This window comes from Canis lupus, chromosome 23 (assembly GCF_003254725.2).
Source record: "Canis lupus dingo isolate Sandy chromosome 23, ASM325472v2, whole genome shotgun sequence".
In the NCBI taxonomy this organism is placed as follows: domain Eukaryota; kingdom Metazoa; phylum Chordata; class Mammalia; order Carnivora; family Canidae; genus Canis; species Canis lupus.
Window position 1 is genome coordinate 24,317,989 of NC_064265.1, and position 17,538 is coordinate 24,335,526.

Sequence of the window (17,538 nt, forward strand, 5' to 3'; positions counted from 1 at the left end):
ATTTAAAACCCATTTCGGATATCCACACTGTGTAAAATGTGTGTAAAAAGCCTCTTAACACAATTGTTTTCAAATGACACTGTCAATGTATTTTCCCTCATTTTCGTAATCATTATTACTCACTGTTGCTGATAATAACTCTATATGAGCCTAGAACTGAAATCTTTTTCCTTATGGATTTTTTAAAACCTTACCTTTCATTGTATGTCACAGTTACTCTTGTGGTTTTTTATTTTGTGGTGATTTTGTCAGGTTCTTCTTGAAAAATATCACAAGCATTAATTTCTCTTAATGCAGCCTGGAATCATTTACATGAACTTTGCCAAAATATGCATATGATGGGGGAATAGATTATCTGGGAGGGGTGGAGGATGAGGAGAGAAGTGAACACTACTTAGTATAATGCACCTTTTATCGTCAGATCTCAAAGTGCTTCGCAAATATTAATATATCACATTACTTCCCTGGGAAACAAGTCAATATGATTAAACACATTTTACAGATGAGAAAACTGAAAGCATAGATTGGTGAAGTGATCTGCTGAGAGCTCTAACAAAGGTCACAGTGGAGGAGGGGGCCAGAACTCAGTGTCCTGATACTGGTGGCACACATCACTTGTCATCGGTTACTTGGCCTCACTTTTGTTTTAGAAAGAGGAAAAAAGCCTATGGTCCATTAACCCAGCATAGAGCCCTGGGACAAGGTGTGTTCTTCCCCCTTGCCCCTCCCGCAGTCTCAATTCTCTATTGCTTTTGCAAACTCGGCTCCTTACCCCCACCTCCTGCTGCCCTCACCTCTCAGAAGAGAGGGGAATAAATGCAGGCTCACTGGAGATAAGGTGAAATCAATATTATGGCTGATTGTATATGCGTGTATGCAACAGAGAGGCTGTGAATGTGTATGTGTGTGCATGAGAATGAGTGTGTGAGACAGTGTGTGTGTACGTGTGAGTGTGCATGAGACACTGAGACAGAGTGTCAGAGAGTGTGAGAGAATATGTGTGAGAGATAGAAAGTGTGTGAGTGTGTATGGGAGTGTGTGTGAGTGGATTATGAGAGAGTGTGTATGTGAGAGATTGTGTAAGACAGAGAGGGACTGTGCATACGTTCATTCAATACCTAAAAGGATAGCTCACATTTCTAAATTTTCAAATAAGACAGGACACTTTTAGGATTACAGTTATCATTGTACCAAAATAACACGAAGACCAGAATGCTGTGCTAATTTTTGTTAAAGGCAAAGGAGAAATCCCCTACAAACTTTGAAAGTTTTAGTGCTTGAAGAAAGGCTACCAGAGCTCCAGATGTGAGGCTGGAGTTTCATTTTGCCCCAGCTAAACCCCTCCCAGGATGACACTCGAAGGTTGGTAAAAGTCAAAGCAGTCTGCTTGGGCCTGCCTTCCCGCAATGTCCCCTGCAGCCTGCCACATCCTCTCCCCACTGCGCAGGCCTTTGGGGAATGAGCGTGTTTGTGATGGCTTGGAAATGACGGTAGAGCTGCTCGTGGATGAGTGCTGGGTATCAGGCTGGCAGAGAGAGCACCCTGGCGTAAAGGAGAGTTTGCATCTGCAGAGATGGTGAGCGAGGCCTGCACTCCTGGATGTGCAGCTTGCCCTGAAAGCAAACTGCATGTGCTTTTCTTCATTCTTTGGCTCCAGGCACCTTGACTGGGACTCACCCTTTTTTCAACAGACTTGTTACACATAACCTTGTCTTACCCTGCTTGAATTTTGACCTGGCCATCACTGACATTTTCACGAATGTTCTAAATCTAGCCTGATTTTTTATCTTCCAGTGAGTAAGCATATTCACATTCCAGAAGGTCTCTCTTCTCAAGTCACTGGAGGACCAGCCCCCAAATTCCCTACCCTGACGATGTCTTGAGTTCACTTTGCCACGGCCTTTCCAAGACACTGCGTGAGTAACCACACCAGACCAACTGTCCAGCTGTTTTTGGGTGCCATTGTGCATGGTGACCACAGTGATGCACAGGCTGAGTCTTCCACTTGGTCCAACATGCTCTGTCTGCCCTGTGCGGTTCATAATAATACCTGTCATGACTACTGATAATAACAGTAACTCTCTGAACAAAGCAAGAATCTCTCCAATGATGATTATGAGAATCCTAAGAATTCTAAACTAAAATAATAACATAATTTCAGATTTTAATCCTAACAGGCTGGAAATGAAATGTGGGCCTAGAAGTTGGGGGAACTGAGGCACAGTCTGCATCGTGGTTACCAAACCATTATTTCTTCCTCATATTGGAAATCAGGTCGAGAGCAGAAGTAAGACTACTGTTGTGACAGAACTTTGGTGACAACAGAACATTTTTACTTTATCAGAAGCAGTTTTCAGAAGATTCACTATATTGAAATGTTTTTTAAAAATCCCTACAGTTTGCTGTTAGGGCAGGGAAAACGGAAGAGGTGTTAAAGTCACAGGAGGGCAGGTGAGATTAAACAGAAGGTGTACTTGAAAATGTCACATTTCTTCTTCCATGCTTAGGAAGTGACCTGCACCATTTGCATGTACTCTTCCTTTAAAATAATCACATAAGTAACTACATCAACTTAATACAGTAAATAATGTTAATTTAGGTTTGAAAAATAATTCTAGCTCCTTTTTTTTTACTTCCCAACATATGATACTATACAAAACACAAACTGGATAATGCCAGTTAACAGCCTTAAAAAGGTCAAAACAGATACACTCTAAAAATGCTAAATGACTTTTAAGGGCATATTAAATTCCTACTTTTGTCATTCTTACTCCTTGTTTTCCTTCTCCTCTTGTGGCAGAGGTATTAAGACAGACTAAATGGTAAAAAAAAATTTTTAAAAATCAGTATGGAGGAATTCGCTAACCCAAGAGCCTGGATAAAGGATGAAATATAGAAACTAGTTGTGAACACACACACGATTTTACAGTATGCTTTTTGCTTCCTCAAGAAAATCTGATTTTCTAAAATGTCTCCCTATGCTGTTTGTTCTCCGTTTTCAACTCGTAAGGATGCATACTTGTCTTTCTTGCCTTTAAATCTTTAACAGTCATTCCTAAACAGACGAGAGTCATTTAAGAAACAGAGTGCAGATTTCAGAATTCCATTTGCCAAGACATTCTGATTTAGTACACTTGGGATTGGGCACATTGTTTTTCACAAGCACATCTGGGGGCAGGGGGACCAGGAACTTCTACTTCGAGAAACACGTTGGCCTAGGACCAAAACAAAGACACCTCAAGTCTTCAGCAGGCCGGGAACTGATGGAGACAAACTTCAGTGGACCCTAGAGAATGAACTAATTAACAACTCCAAATATGTCACATGTTCGTCTTCTAATGATATGTGTAATTAGAAACCATGATATGGGGCAACTGGGTGGTTCAGTTGGTTAAGTGACGGACTCTTTCTTGGCTCAGTCTCGATCTCAGAGTAATGAGTTCGAGAACTGCATTGGGCTCCAGGTGCTGGAGCCAACTTCAGCAAATCAAAGCAAAACCACTGTGACTACTGACACTCTTTTAACAAAAGGGGATACAGAGTCTACAACCCCAGGGATAAAGTCATAGACAAAAAAAGATCATTTACATAGGGTAGCTAGGTTTGAGAATATCAATTTTTTAAAAAAAATTATCTTTCCAAGTCTGGGATTTATGAATCCTTAACTAGTTTTTACCAATTACTTTCCATCAAGATTTATGAGGTGGAATTATTTCCAGTAAACATGCCTGGAAAGAGGTATTTAATGCCAAAGAACAGTTTTTCCTCAGTCCCTATAAGGCCTTTCTCTTAGAAACAGGAAAGGGCTTTCTCTTGCAAAGATGAATGTTGTTCAAAGGATTCATGTTTTGCCTCATTTCAAAACTCATACTGAATTTGGCAAAATGCGATACCCATGGAAGGGAAAGAAATTTATATTATAGTCGATAGCATAGAATGTCTTTCTGAAATTATTTGAGTAATGCACACTCATATTATTCTTTAAAGACTCTTTAATGAGGCATTTCCCAGGAAATTTTGATGATAATCTGGGGAGGACTGATTGGTAGTATTTACGTACTTGTGAGGGACCACAAAGTTACATTCGTGTGAATGAGTTACTTCCTATTAAATAAATGACTCTTCTTTCACATGTGTAATAATACTTAAACTTCACTTTTTTTCCCTCCGCTCTCCCAAAGAAGTTTCTTTCTCTCCTGTCATTTGTTGTTGTTGTGGTGAAGTTATTTTTCTTGACGAGTTCCACCTACTCACTGTTAACCCGAAGGTCTTTTCCACTGTAGACACGCTGTGAATGCGCAAAAAGGAAGCTTGTTATCGCAAGATCAGCAACTCAAATTACAATGTGATCAGAAGTGACATCACTGTGTGGTTTCATTAATGATATTAGAGGAGAACAAACTAATTTCAGTTAGTCTCTTCTTGTCGCAAGGCTATGCACCTTGCCTTTGCTCCCATTCTCCCATCCCTCCCTGAATTTGCATCAGGAATCTCTTCTCAGGATCCCTTTTCCTTCTTTTCTCCCCCACTCCGTTGTGAGTGTGCGAATCTCCTCATTCAGCTCGTGTAGAGCAGAGCAGAAACAAAACAAAACAAAGCACATTAACACTATTGACCTGATAACTTTCTTTTCCCAGAATAAGATCTGAAGAGAATTCAAGAAAACCACAGATACTAGAACTGATGAAGTCTACTTCCTGTGAATTCGTGTGGCTTGCTCATCAAGTCATATCCCTTTTTTAATTCTTATTCTTTATTCTGTAGTCACAGTGTTTCTGCAGTTGTCTGTGGACCCTGCTTACCACAAACCATGATTGTCATATGTGAGAACCTTGGCCCAGTTCTAGTCCTAGAGCAACAAAGACCTGTAACCTGGACTGCCTTTTCACCTATGCTCCATTGGGCTCTCAGTGGTAGTGAAACTGGTTGGTTTGAAACAGAGTGTGCTCAGGGGGGAATCTGCCTTTGCTTGAGTCAGTCACTCTCTGCTTTACTTTTCCAGTGATGAAATTCTCTGCGCATGTGTGTGTTTCAGTGGATGGGAGTCTCTGGGGGAAAAAGTGACATGTGGGAGAAATAAGGGTTCTGTACTCTCATAGTAGAGGGGTTTGGAATGCCAAGAAGGGAGTCTGAATGTTGGGCTGTCTTCTGGCTTCTGAGTTGGTTTAGGGAGCCTATAGGAGGTCATCAGACCAACAACCATGGCCAAGTCATTTAGCCTCTCCTGGCTTCATTTCTCTTAAGCCTAAACATAGTTTCTCAACCTTGTCACTATTGACTTTTTGGGACAGATAATTCTTGTACTCTCTGTAGGATGTTTGGTGGCATCCCTGGCCTCTACCCACTAGATGCCAGTAGTTTACCCACCCACCCCCATTGTGACAGTCTCCAGATACTGCCGATATCCTTTAAAGAAGGAGGAGAGGGCAAAGTTGTCCTCTATGGAGAACCAATGGCCTAAATCAAAGCAGTCAAAATTTATGATAACTTTCTGTTCTAAGGTTCCACGAGTATAGCATTCCATGACTCTAGATCCATAGCTGACTTGTTGATGCAAAAGATCTTTTTTTTCAACTCTAATGGCTAAATATGTTTATATCATTGACCCAAATTGAGATTTAGCCTCAAATATTTGTCAAGAGCTTATCTTGTGGTGTAACAATAGGGGGCAGCATTTGTTGACCACCTACTGTGCTGAGCACTTTCAGTGAGACCCTCACTTATGGGTAAAGGTTGAAGGAAGTATAATTATTAGCTCCAACTTAGAGAGAAGGCAAACTAAGGTGTAGGGACATTGAACAACTTGCCCAGGATCTCACTGCTAGTAAATGGGAGAACTCAGATCTATCTGCCCTAAAATTGCTGATTTTTGCCATTATTTTATATTCCTTACTGCGGTATTTTGCCAGGCATTTTTTAAGCTTTTAATATCAACAGATTGACTCCTTTTCTCATGGTATCTATAAAGAGGTATAATCATTATCCTCATTTAATTTTTTTTCCTGTGGGAAAAAGGAAAAGGGCAGAAAGAGGTTATGTAACTTGTCCCAGGTCACACAACTAGTAGGTGATAAAGCTAAGATATCAACTCAGTTGGCGATCCCAGACACTACACCCTGTTGCCTTTCAACGTAAAAGGCTGCAGTACTAGATCTCTATAGCCTATGAGTCAATGCCAGTGAGTATTCCTTTGGTGTTGTTCAATTTTCAGTGAGACTTTGGAAATGGTGGGAAATGTCATCAATCTCTTTTCTGTAAAGGAGTTGGTGCTATGGAATAACACTGAAATTATAGTTGTTTTAATAAGAAAGTTTTTTAATGCATTGTTACATAAACGAAGAGATTTGACCTACGCTCCTCCCGCTCAATCAAAGGATGAGACGTTTGGAACACCTTCAGTGGCAATGCTATCCAAAATCTGACCAAGAGCCACCCAGCTACGCTCTCGTCATACCTTGGTAAGCACTCCCATGGCCTGCACTCACATGCTGGGGATACAAAACATAGGATTCCTGAAAGGTTCAAATACTGGTAGTAAGGGAAGTCCCCACTAATGACATGTATAGAGGGACAGAAGAATCAAGATACAAGAGTAAATTTTTCTAACTTGGAAAAAGCCTGGCCAGGACAATCTTTCAAAAGAAGGAGACCCTTGAGTGATTGTCAAGGGTCATGAGACGTCCCAGTTGGAGAGACAAGTATTGTGGTGTGAAGAGAGGTAGCAATTTCAGAGAAAGGGATCTTACCAATCATGGCTGAAGGAAGAGGACTGCAGAAAATAAGAGAAGGCCCCTGCCTCCCCCCTCCAAAAAAATAGATTAAGGTAAGAACGAGCCTTGAATTCATCCCTGGATGACTGGGTTGGTTGGTTGGTTGGTTGGTTTGTTCATTTATTTATTTATTTATTTTCGGGAGGTGACATGGACTCATCCAAGAGTCTTAAGCAAAGCAGTGGCAGAATCTAAAACTTGTGCTTGAAAGTACTGCTGTTCACCTGTGTAGAAAATGGCTCCATGGTTTAGAGCCTGCCTTTGGCCCAGGGCATGACCCTGGAGACCCGGGATTGAGTCCTACATTGGGCTCCCTGCTTGGAGTCTGCTTCTCCCTCTGCCTCTGCCTCTGTCTCTGCCTTTCTCTCTCTCTCTCTCTGTCTCATGAATAAAAAAAAAAAAAAAAAAAAAAAAAATGGAGTTGACATGTATCCAGGCATCCAGGCATCCAGGTATCCAAGCATTTTACCATTGGACAGCCACATTTTTCTTCTTGGAGTCTACAGACAAACATGATGAACTCATACAAAGCCAAGTCCCAATTTGGCCCGGATTTTTCTGCCTCTGCTCTACCTGGGGGCTAATTAAACTATCCTACGGGAGTCCCCCTGGGACACATTTCTTTGAGCAATAGGGTCTAGGGAATGCAGTTACAGCTTAACCTTCTTTTCCCACAAAAGAAGTCTCCTGAGTTTAACTGGTCTAAAAACTCATGGTGTGGGTGGAAGTAAATGCAGGCAGCGCCAACGGCATTAATATTTTATGCCTATAAGGCAGTTTTGTAGCCCAGGTTCTCCAAGCTTTAAAAAAACATGCATTTTTAAAGTCTCTCTCTCTCTCTCTCTCTCTATGTGGTGGAGACATGGGAAATTAGAGGTAATGATTGAACTTGCTGTGGCCTCAGTCTCAACACAGAACCTGGAATTGGACCCCTCTCTCCATCTTGTGCTGCTTCCTAGACCAGAGACGAATCCACACTGGGTGGAGTTGATCCCCTGACTAGAGAAGTTGAATATTCTGAAAGAGATGTTCTAAATGCTTAGATCTTTATGCCAACATAGGTAAGTAGCTGTGTTGGGATCGTATTCCCACCTCAGGGGCTACAAAGGAGTAGGAAAGGAATCCACATGATCCACACAAATAAACAAGGCCAGTGTAAAAATGCCAGCCATTACATGAGGAGAAGTGGTTTCATAAGCTCCCCATCTGGGTTTCCTTCCCACCTTGCAACGACCATCAGGCAGGAGGGAAAAGTCACATGGAAATACATTTACTTCTTAAACTAGCCATGATCATGTCAGAAGTCAACGAAAAAGACATACAATGCCTGAGAATTTCTAAAGTATGCAGACTTAATGACAACCTCTTTTGCTGATAATGCAAGTAGATTTTCTCACTGTCAACTGCAAGAACCCTACCAAGTTCTTTTCCACACCATAACTCCTGATAGAGCTAATATGCTGCTCTACCCAGAACTATGGCTCACTTAATTTATATGTGGCTTTCTTTTTCCTGCAAAAGTCACATGAAGAGGGGCCCTGCAATTATGCAGCTGGAAGTGGGTCCTGGCAGTTCAGTCACAACTGGACCCTCTACTCCATTTGATTGGACCCTAACTTGTCTTACCTTAGTCTTGTGGTCCAAAGGAATGTAAGCAATGTGTAACTTCCTTCCCACAACTGTGTCTTATCTTTCCCAAGGTCCTCCAGAATCCTCCTGAATTCTCTGACTTAACATGTTGTCTACTAAGTATGCTACCATGATGGATCATTTTCTAATCAATAGATCCAATACACTATACTAGGAAAGAGGAACTTAGAAAGGAAAAGGCACAATCTTGCTCCCAGCTGTCATTTTCTAAAAGTCAGTGGGTACAATTGCTCTACCTGGGACTTTAGGTCACTGAAGCCATTCCCCACAGATTCTATGGCCCTCAGCCAAGCAAGTAGTCCTTTTGCCTACCCCTGTTCTTTCCCTGGGAATGATGGGGTAAAGAATGGGGAAACCAGGGTAAAAGTTTTATTTCCTGCTAGGATAACAAACACCTCTTCATAGCTGGTACAGAAATTCCATTCTGGTTGTGGGATGTGTATATCAATAAGACATTTGGATAAACTACAGTTATTATTTCCAGAGGGAGTGAAGCCTATTGAGCTCTATCAGTAACCAAATGAGTGATTTTTAAACAAAGCAATCACGTTAGCTTTCTGGGCCTACATTTTTCTCACTTGAAATGAAGGGGTTAGCCTAGAAAATGAGCTGTAAGGCAAAGAGTCATGCTTCCAGCCATCCATACTGCTCTACTGGCTTTAACATTTTGGGGTTATGGGTTCCTTTGAGAATCTAACAAAAATTGTGGGGAAAAAGGTAATATTTCAGAAATTTTGGAAATAATCCAGGGGACTCTCAGATGTTTTTGACTCTCCTAACCTCAATCCATTTCCCTACTCCAGAAATCTCTCCCCTATTGCCCTGTAAGAAGGGGAAATTTTTAAATTTTTAAGGTGCTCACAATGGGCATACAATAGGTACTCAGAAATGTTCCTTGAGGGAGTGAATGAATTAAATCTATCCCATGATCTACATAATCTCTATTTTCATAAATGCAATATATCCCTCAAAATAATTTATTAAATATCCACTTGCATTTATTATTATCTGCAAACCAAATAGCATTATTAAATTTTAAGGACTGGTTCATACTCCATAGAAGCTAGATTACAATTGTAGAGAAGTGAGAATGATCCAGAAACCCATCAGTCACTCCACTAATTACCAGAAGTCGCTTCAGCTGCTTGAACTGGCATGTATTCACTCCTCAAGTTCCATATTTATTCAGAGAGGATGGTCTCCCCAAAGAGAGGAAAGCATTTTTAAATTCAAGCATATCTGAGCAGATTCCCTCAAGAACCCCAAATGAAATCTCCACTCAAGTTTGGTACAGATTTCTGGAAGTTTTATAATGATATCTAACTCATTCAAATTAATTGGTCCTTACCAGGAGACTATGACATCTTCTTATTTATTTTCCTATTGTTTTTATTACCTTATTATTTTTATTACCTTTATTACTTTGAATAATCGTAATGGAATCCAGTATCAGTTGAGGAAAAAAGTGTAAACCTCCTAAAATATTCAGCACAAGTAATAAGGAATCAGAGGTTTTGCCCATGGATTAAAAATCGACTGTCACTGTAGCATCTGATTGTACTTATGATCCTGTTTATAGACAGGTGGTTTGGGTGGAAAATTCTACTTTTTATTTTTTATTTTTTTAGCAGTACCAATAATACCAGCTAAATACTACCTTGATTTCTCATTACCAAAGCTTGGCTTTTGACTCATCTCAGAATAATCTGGCATAATTTGTGTATTATATGGCTGCACTCCAAATTCTCTCTGCCTGGTGTAGTGTGGTAAGCTAATCCAAAACATCTGTCCTGCACTTTGTGCTCAAAATCCCTAAAAGCGGATATAGAATAATGGAAAATAGATCTTCCTTTTGTGCTTTAGCTATTCAAAACTAGGCCCTTAAACAAACATTCAGAAACAAATTTGTCTTCTATTAAATGGATTCCAAATACATGTTGAAATAAATAAGTGTGCCCTCTCCAGGACCCACAAAGCTGGAAACAGTCTAGTCAGCCAATCCATCTTCCAGTTTCACTAAATTCTCATTATTCAGAAGATACTGGTAGTGGTTGGCTTGAATTGTGCCCCTCATGAGTGAGCCCCTGGTATTCATGCCCTTGTATATTCGTGCTTCTCCCACATTAACTCTATGCTTCTACATGTGACCTGTTTTGGCCAATGGGATCTTAGCAAGCTTGATGCAAGCAGGGGGTTTGAAAAGTGCTTACAAACTGAATCTTATCCTCTTGGAATATCCCATCTTGGAAGCCCATTGTTGTTCTGAAAGTCGCTTGATCTGACTTCTGATTGATGAGTGGCCATGTAGAGAAAGACCCTGGAAGAGGAGAGATTGTCTTAGAAGTCCCAAACTCCAGCAGAGCTACCTGAGCTGAATGCAGCCAAATGAGTGACCTCAGTTCTACTACACAGATTAGGAAACTGCCCAGCTGAGCCCGGTCAACCCACAGAATCATGAATAATAACAAATAATAATGAATCATTGTGTTTTAAACTTCAGGGTAAAGATGTAAAGAATTATAAGGTTATATGGTTTTAACCACACATTTCAGTTAATGCAATAAATGCAAAAATTCAGTTAAGGCAAGAAATCATGCATATATGTATATATTTTTAAAAAGATATAATATCTATATTACAAGATACAATTATGATATGAATGACTCTTCTTGTTGTTGTTTTTATTATTTGTATAGACATCAAACTTTAATGCCCAGAGTAGACAGGAAAGACAAATTGTCAAGTGTAGATTGTGTTGAATGAACATCTTTTTTCCAAAAGTATTTTTCTCTGTATTTATACTCAAATTAAATAAAAGCATTGATTAATACTTACAAAATTCTGAAATATTAAGAGATAAATGTTTATTAATTGGCCATGCTGAAGGCAAAAGACATTAAGTATACAAATACTTAAGTACTTAAATGTTAAAATTGAGCTGCAAACTGAAGTATATCATATTACTTTGAAAACTTGCTTTTCCCATTGAAGGACCATACACCTAAACTATTTTTTTTGGTCTCCACCAAACTGATTAATTTAGCTGATTAATCGGGTACTTTTTTCTACTTTTGTTCGAACTTAATTAAAAACTAATCGATTATTAAATTTTATCTAGTATTCGTTTCAATAATAACTAACACTTATTCTCTGATTATTAAGTGTTAGGAATTCTGCTTATACCTTTGCATAGATTAACTGATCATCACAACCTGCAAAGTGGATGGAGTATTCTTCCTACATTTGGAGGAGAAACACAAAGATCAGAAGGAAATTTTCCAAAGTCAGAAAGCATATATGTGACAGAGCCACTTCCAAGTGGTTGGTTTGGAAGTCTCTGTTCCTACAATTCTCAAAGCCGGGGGGCAGAAAACTTTTTCTATAAAGGACTAGAGATTAGTAAATATTTTTAGTTGTGCAGTTCATACAACCCAAGGCTGCATTTACAGCACAAAAGCAGTCAAAGGCAATAAATAAATGAATAGGGTATGCCTGTGTTCCAATAAAATTTTATTTATAAAGACAAGTTTTGGGTTGTATTTAGCTTGCACCTACAGTTTTAAAACTTTGGCCGTTGTTTGCACAGATTCCCAAACCAATAATGATCAAATCTGAGCTCAAATTAGAATCACTTGGAGGGCTTTTTAAAACAGATTTGTGGGCCCTCTCTAAGAGCTTCTGGTTCAGTAGATCAAGGATATGTCCAAGAATTTGCATTTCTGTCAAATTCCAATGTTGCTAGCACAGGGCACACACTTTGAGAACCACTGTTATAAGTATACAGGACTTCAGTTGCTGACTTTAAGATAGAACACTATTCTGAAAACCTAAATCTATCTTGCTACATTTTTGGTGAATGCAAGCACCCTGAGATGATCATTTTAATCAAATTCTTGTCTTTGTTTCCTCCTTCTCTTTTATTGTGGGTCCATGAGGAGGTGGTGTGCATCAGAATCTGGAGGGAGGAGTGATAAGGAGAGTTATAGTGAATGTTGAACATAGATCGATGGTGCCTGTCTCTACCACCTACTCCATCCCTTTGTGCCTGTCCCTTCTCCATCTTTTGAAGATGAAACGTTTGTGACAAATTTTAATCTTGTCTTAGACAAGACTCAGACATATGCACACATAGCCACATATTTGCGTATGATATTTGATGTGAACTTTGAAGGTTATGGACTTAGGATAACATACCCTTACAGAATAACCAACTGAGCTTTCTACAGAGGTGATAAAATGCAATAAGTTATGCCAGAGTGAACCAAGAGATGGGAGAAATGGTGATTTTTCCAAGTGTTTTACTGGGCGTAAATGTGGAAGAAAAAGAACATTCACGGCACACAATCTCGGAGCCAGGTACTGGCCTTCCACGGAATTAGCATTCGTCATTTCTTCATGTTTCACAATGATGCTATAGTTTAGAAGATCTCATCACAGGGTAATTAAAAACAAAGACTCCTGAGTCATAACACCCATGAGTGAATTCCAGGTCTTTATTTACTGTATCTGTGATCTTGGGCATGATTTTACCCTCTCTTCTCTTCCTTCATAAAAGAGGATGTTAATTGAATCTCCTTTTTTTTCTTTTTTAAGACTTATGTATTTCTTTATTTGAGAGAGAGAGAGCATAGAGAGGGAGAGGGAGAAGCAGAATCCCTGATGAACAAGAAATCTGACTTGAGACTTGATCCAGCACTCTGGGATCTGAGCCAAAGGCAGATGCTTAACCGACTGAGCCACCCCGGCACCCCTTGATTGTATCTCCTTTAAAGATTATGTGAGGACTAAACGAGTTACTATGTGGACAGAGACTGATCACATGGTAAATAGTTATTAAAATGCCCATACTGTTGAATACATTTTATAATTAAGGAGGCTGAGTGTGAGAGAGATGGGCTGATGCATTCAGGGTGATTTTACATGTGTACGAATCACCAAAACAAGCTTTGAACCTGGCTGTGGCTGATTCCAAAGCTTTGGCGCCTGAGAGAATGGAAACACAAGCCAAATAAAAGGAGCATCCAATCCCTTTTAACAGGACAACAGGCTCGGGAACACACACCAAAAAATAATCCCAGTATCCAGAAACACAGAGAACTGTGCAGGTATACAGCTTTAGAGAGGAATAGGCTTCTGGGAGGGTGGGAGAGAAGGAAGAGTTGAGGTAGAGCCATGTCTGTGTGAGATGAGGAGAGAGCGTTGTGGTACAAAGTTATAAACGACTGCCTTGGATGTAAGAAAGGCCATTGGAGGCAAGAGAATGTTCCTGTGGCAAAATTAAGTCCACAAACTTAGGAGGACCTCCTCACAAACACAAACACATACCCAGAGAAACACACCACAAATAAAAAGAAAGAAAATCCCCAAATTAAAATAAAAGCCAAACAAATTATTTATTCAAACATTGTATAGAAAATATTGTCAAAATAACTTCTATTCCTCAATAATGATAAACGGGGAAAAAAATCATTATTCCTTCATCATTGTTTCTCCCAGACTCCAGTTATTTAGCTAAGTAGGGCAGAGGAGCTAAGGAGGGCCTGAGGTAGCTGGGAAAATATTAAGGAAAAAAATATTTGTGAAAATAACTTTACAAGCCCTTCTGTTTTCCAACAAGGGGCATATCTGTCCCCAGAGCCTTGCAGCTGTGCCTCGCACAGAGCGAGCTATTAGGTTTACAGCTCCCAGAAAATAGCTTCACACAGTTCTGATTGCACAGGGCCCTCTGAGGTCTTGCTGCAGGTTTGGTTTGGTTTCACAGTGATTTTATATTTCCTGTTCAAGGTTTTATTAGTTTTATATAGATACATAAGCATGAGGGGTCAAGGGGAAAGGCAGAAACACAAGACAATGGAATGGAATTTTTAAGCTGTAACAAGAGTTTAAGGGAATAAGATGTGGGAGGTTGGTGCAGGAGTCTGGACATTCAGGCCCAGATCCAAGCAAGGTCTGGTGCCAAAAATCCAGGCAGAGTGGACCCATTGCATCTCCCAACTTGTGCTCCCTTCCCTTACTTCTAGGTATGGGGATTCTCTTGCCAAAGCCGTTTTATTGTTGTAGATGTAGAGACCAAAGTTATTATAAGTCTAATTCAGCTGGTGATTAAGAGCATGGGCTCAGGAACCAAATTGCCTAAGTGTGAGTCCAGCCTCTCCACATGTAGCCATGTGATCTGGGATGCTAGTGTCCTCGTTCCTCATCTGAGAAGTGAAGACAACTGTAAAACTTAACCCACATAGTTGTATGTGCATATGAGTCTTATATATTTATGTATTTATTTTTAAAGATTGTATTTATTTATTCATGAAAGACATAGAGAGAGAGAGGCAGAGACACAGGCAGAGGGAGAAGCAGGCTCCATGCAGGGAGCCTGATGTGGGACTCGATCCCGGGACTCCATAATTACACTCCAGGCTGAAGGCAAGCACTAAACCACTGAGCCACCCAGGTGTCCCATAAGTCTCATTTAATAATAAATGAGAATCAAGGGGAAAATATGGTAAGTGAAAAATCTGATACATACACACACATATATATATTTAGAGAAGTACCAGGCATATAGTAAATGAGGTATATAATAAATTATGTAATAAAATACTTAAGACAGTACTGCCATAGTCTCAATAAGTATTATCTCTCAGTATTATGTTTATTTTTATTATCAATTTTATTTTAATGAAATGTTGATTTCCACAACTAATTAGTTTCAGGTCAATTTCCTTAAGTGTTGCCATATATGCTTCTAGTCTATTGCACTTGAATCATGGTTGAACCATACAGGTAAGCTTCAGATAATGAAGACTAATGCATGTATATTTATCTGTGGTCAACAACTCAATACCTTTAAATGTGAAGAAGTGTAGTCTAGAGCCCCACTAGGTGTGGAGCCCCCAGTTGGGACCTGACATCATGACCTGAGCTGAAATCAAGAGTTGTACACTCAACTGACTAAGCCATCCAGGCGCCCCTCAAGTGATACTTTATAAAATTCACTCATTTTTCTTCCCCTGTCAGCTTGCCAAGTGAGTGCTGAAGATGTGTAAGAACTGGAGGACATGTATTCAGGAATATAAAGGGTGATTGAGGCAAAACACTCCTGCTCTCAAAGGACTTACCACCTAATGGCGCAGAATGAGACACATGCCCACAAATCAATGCCATCCAAGATAGCAAGGAGAAAATAAAAGTGTTCAGAGGAGAGAGAGCCATTCCCTCAACCTGAAGAAATCAGGCCAAGTAATACACTTAACGTTGTTTTGCCACAATTTGTCCCTCCACAAAATGGAACTAAATTTCTTGCCACCTGGCTCTTAAGACTATGTTAAGGGCATAATGAGCCCATTAAAATAAAAGTGTTTTTGCAAGCAATATCCTACGTAATTGCTATTAATATCAGCAATAAAATCAGTATTCTGGTTATGAGTAGGTAGGTAATCCATTTGGGGTGATTCTACTTATTATTCTGTGTAATTCTTAGCATCAAACTGTCAATATAAGAGAAACAAAATGGCTCTCTTGGCTGACTTCACAACCAACGAGCCAATGCTCTTTGACATTGGGGCAAGAGGACCACATGTCGCTCTGTTTTCAGTTCATAGGCAGCATGGTAGAGGCGCAGAAAAAAAAAAAAAAGCTCCATCTCTGTCTCTCAGTCCACCATCCTGGGTTATTAACTAGAAGGGGTTAAAGGGTAAGAAAAGGGAATCTTCTGGAGAGATGTGGTCAAGTATTCTGAGAATAGCAAGCATCTGAAACAGAAATCTCAGTCTTACGCCATCCTTCTCATTATGGCAACAGATAGGAATCACACCTATCATTTTGTCCACTTACAGATTTTTAGAAGGTTTCTTTTTTCTGTTTTAAACAGATTTTTGAGTTTCTGGCCACCCAGATCCAGAGCTTCCTGTCTCAGTAGGGATGGCATCACAGCTCAGCTTCTGCCTTGGCACAGTCCCACTTCCTCTCCTTCTTTTCCACAAGTATTGCCCTTGGGAGCATTCCCTGATGAACAACCTACTTGCTAAACTTCATCTTGGTGTCTGCATCTCACGCAACACAACTTGAGATGTCTCTCACCACACTGCCCGTCAACCTGGTGGCCCATCTAAACAAAATACAATGCCCTTAGTCCCGTGAGCCCACCACGTACCCTCACCTCTATGTTCTTTTATGCATGTTCTGTCACAGTAAGCAGGACCTCGCACGTGGTACATGCTCAATAAACAGTTGTCGCTGTTGTTGTTTTTGAATGAATACACATCCTTGGATCCAGAAGACATCCTCCCTGCCCCTTTTCTGCCACCTTCCTTTTCCTGAGTAACTCATCCTCACCTTTTCAGATAATTCAGCCTGAAGGTCTTCTTTGCAAAGTATTTCCTTGGTCTTTCTTGGATTTCCTCTCACTCCCTTTACTCTATCAGAGATTTTTGTTGTACTGTGTTATAGTTGTTTACTTGCCTATTTCCTTCCACCCCCACACAAACCTAGATTTTTTAGCACCTTGAAGTCATGGCTGCATTTTTTTAACTGCTATTTAACCAGTGAATAGTAGATGCTCAATAAGTATTTGAAAATAAAGCTTAGATGACTGATCTCCTAACATGTATGTGCCTTAGAATCACCTAGAGAAATGTTAGAAATATAGATTCTTGTGCTTGATCTTGAGCGCAATGAATAACTCGAGGGTTAGGGTCTATTTCTGCATTTGAGAACGAAGTCCTCGCCTCGACTGTTTACTGTTTCTACTGAAAAGAGATGCATTTAGTGATACTTTCACTTTTTTGACATTCATTTTATCATCTACTTTTATTCAAGGCTAAGCTCTTGACCAAAGGATATATCAACTGATGATGCTTTTTCTCGTATGGGAAAAGATACCGTGCTTTACAAAGACCCAGTCTGGTGACTGAGCATGAGAGCTAGCAGAGATAGGTTGCCTCGAATGACTACTGGTAACTACCAGTCTCTGGCTGTACAACCTTGGACAAATTACACCCTCTCTGCGCCCCTCCATCCTCACCTGCAAAATGGAAACAACAATAGTCCTTATATCGTGAAGTGATTGAGGGTCAGGTGAGCAAATCCATGGGAAACCTTTAGAACTGAACTCGATGTGTAG

At 40.0% G+C, this 17,538-nt stretch overlaps 1 long non-coding RNA gene across 2 annotated transcripts; it reads left to right on the plus strand.

The window, feature by feature from the left end:
- Positions 1-759: 759 nt before the first annotated feature.
- Positions 760-15,788, plus strand: LOC118352104 (uncharacterized). Of its 2 annotated transcripts, none has more exons than XR_007405314.1 (5): positions 760-838; positions 1,795-1,916; positions 6,375-6,458; positions 7,631-7,831; positions 15,435-15,788. It is a non-coding gene; the product is annotated as an uncharacterized LOC118352104 (long non-coding RNA). The 2 variants fall into 2 exon arrangements; XR_004808656.1 differs by lacking the exon at positions 760-838 and adding an exon at positions 1,420-1,576.
- The last annotated feature ends 1,750 nt before the right edge of the window (positions 15,789-17,538 follow it).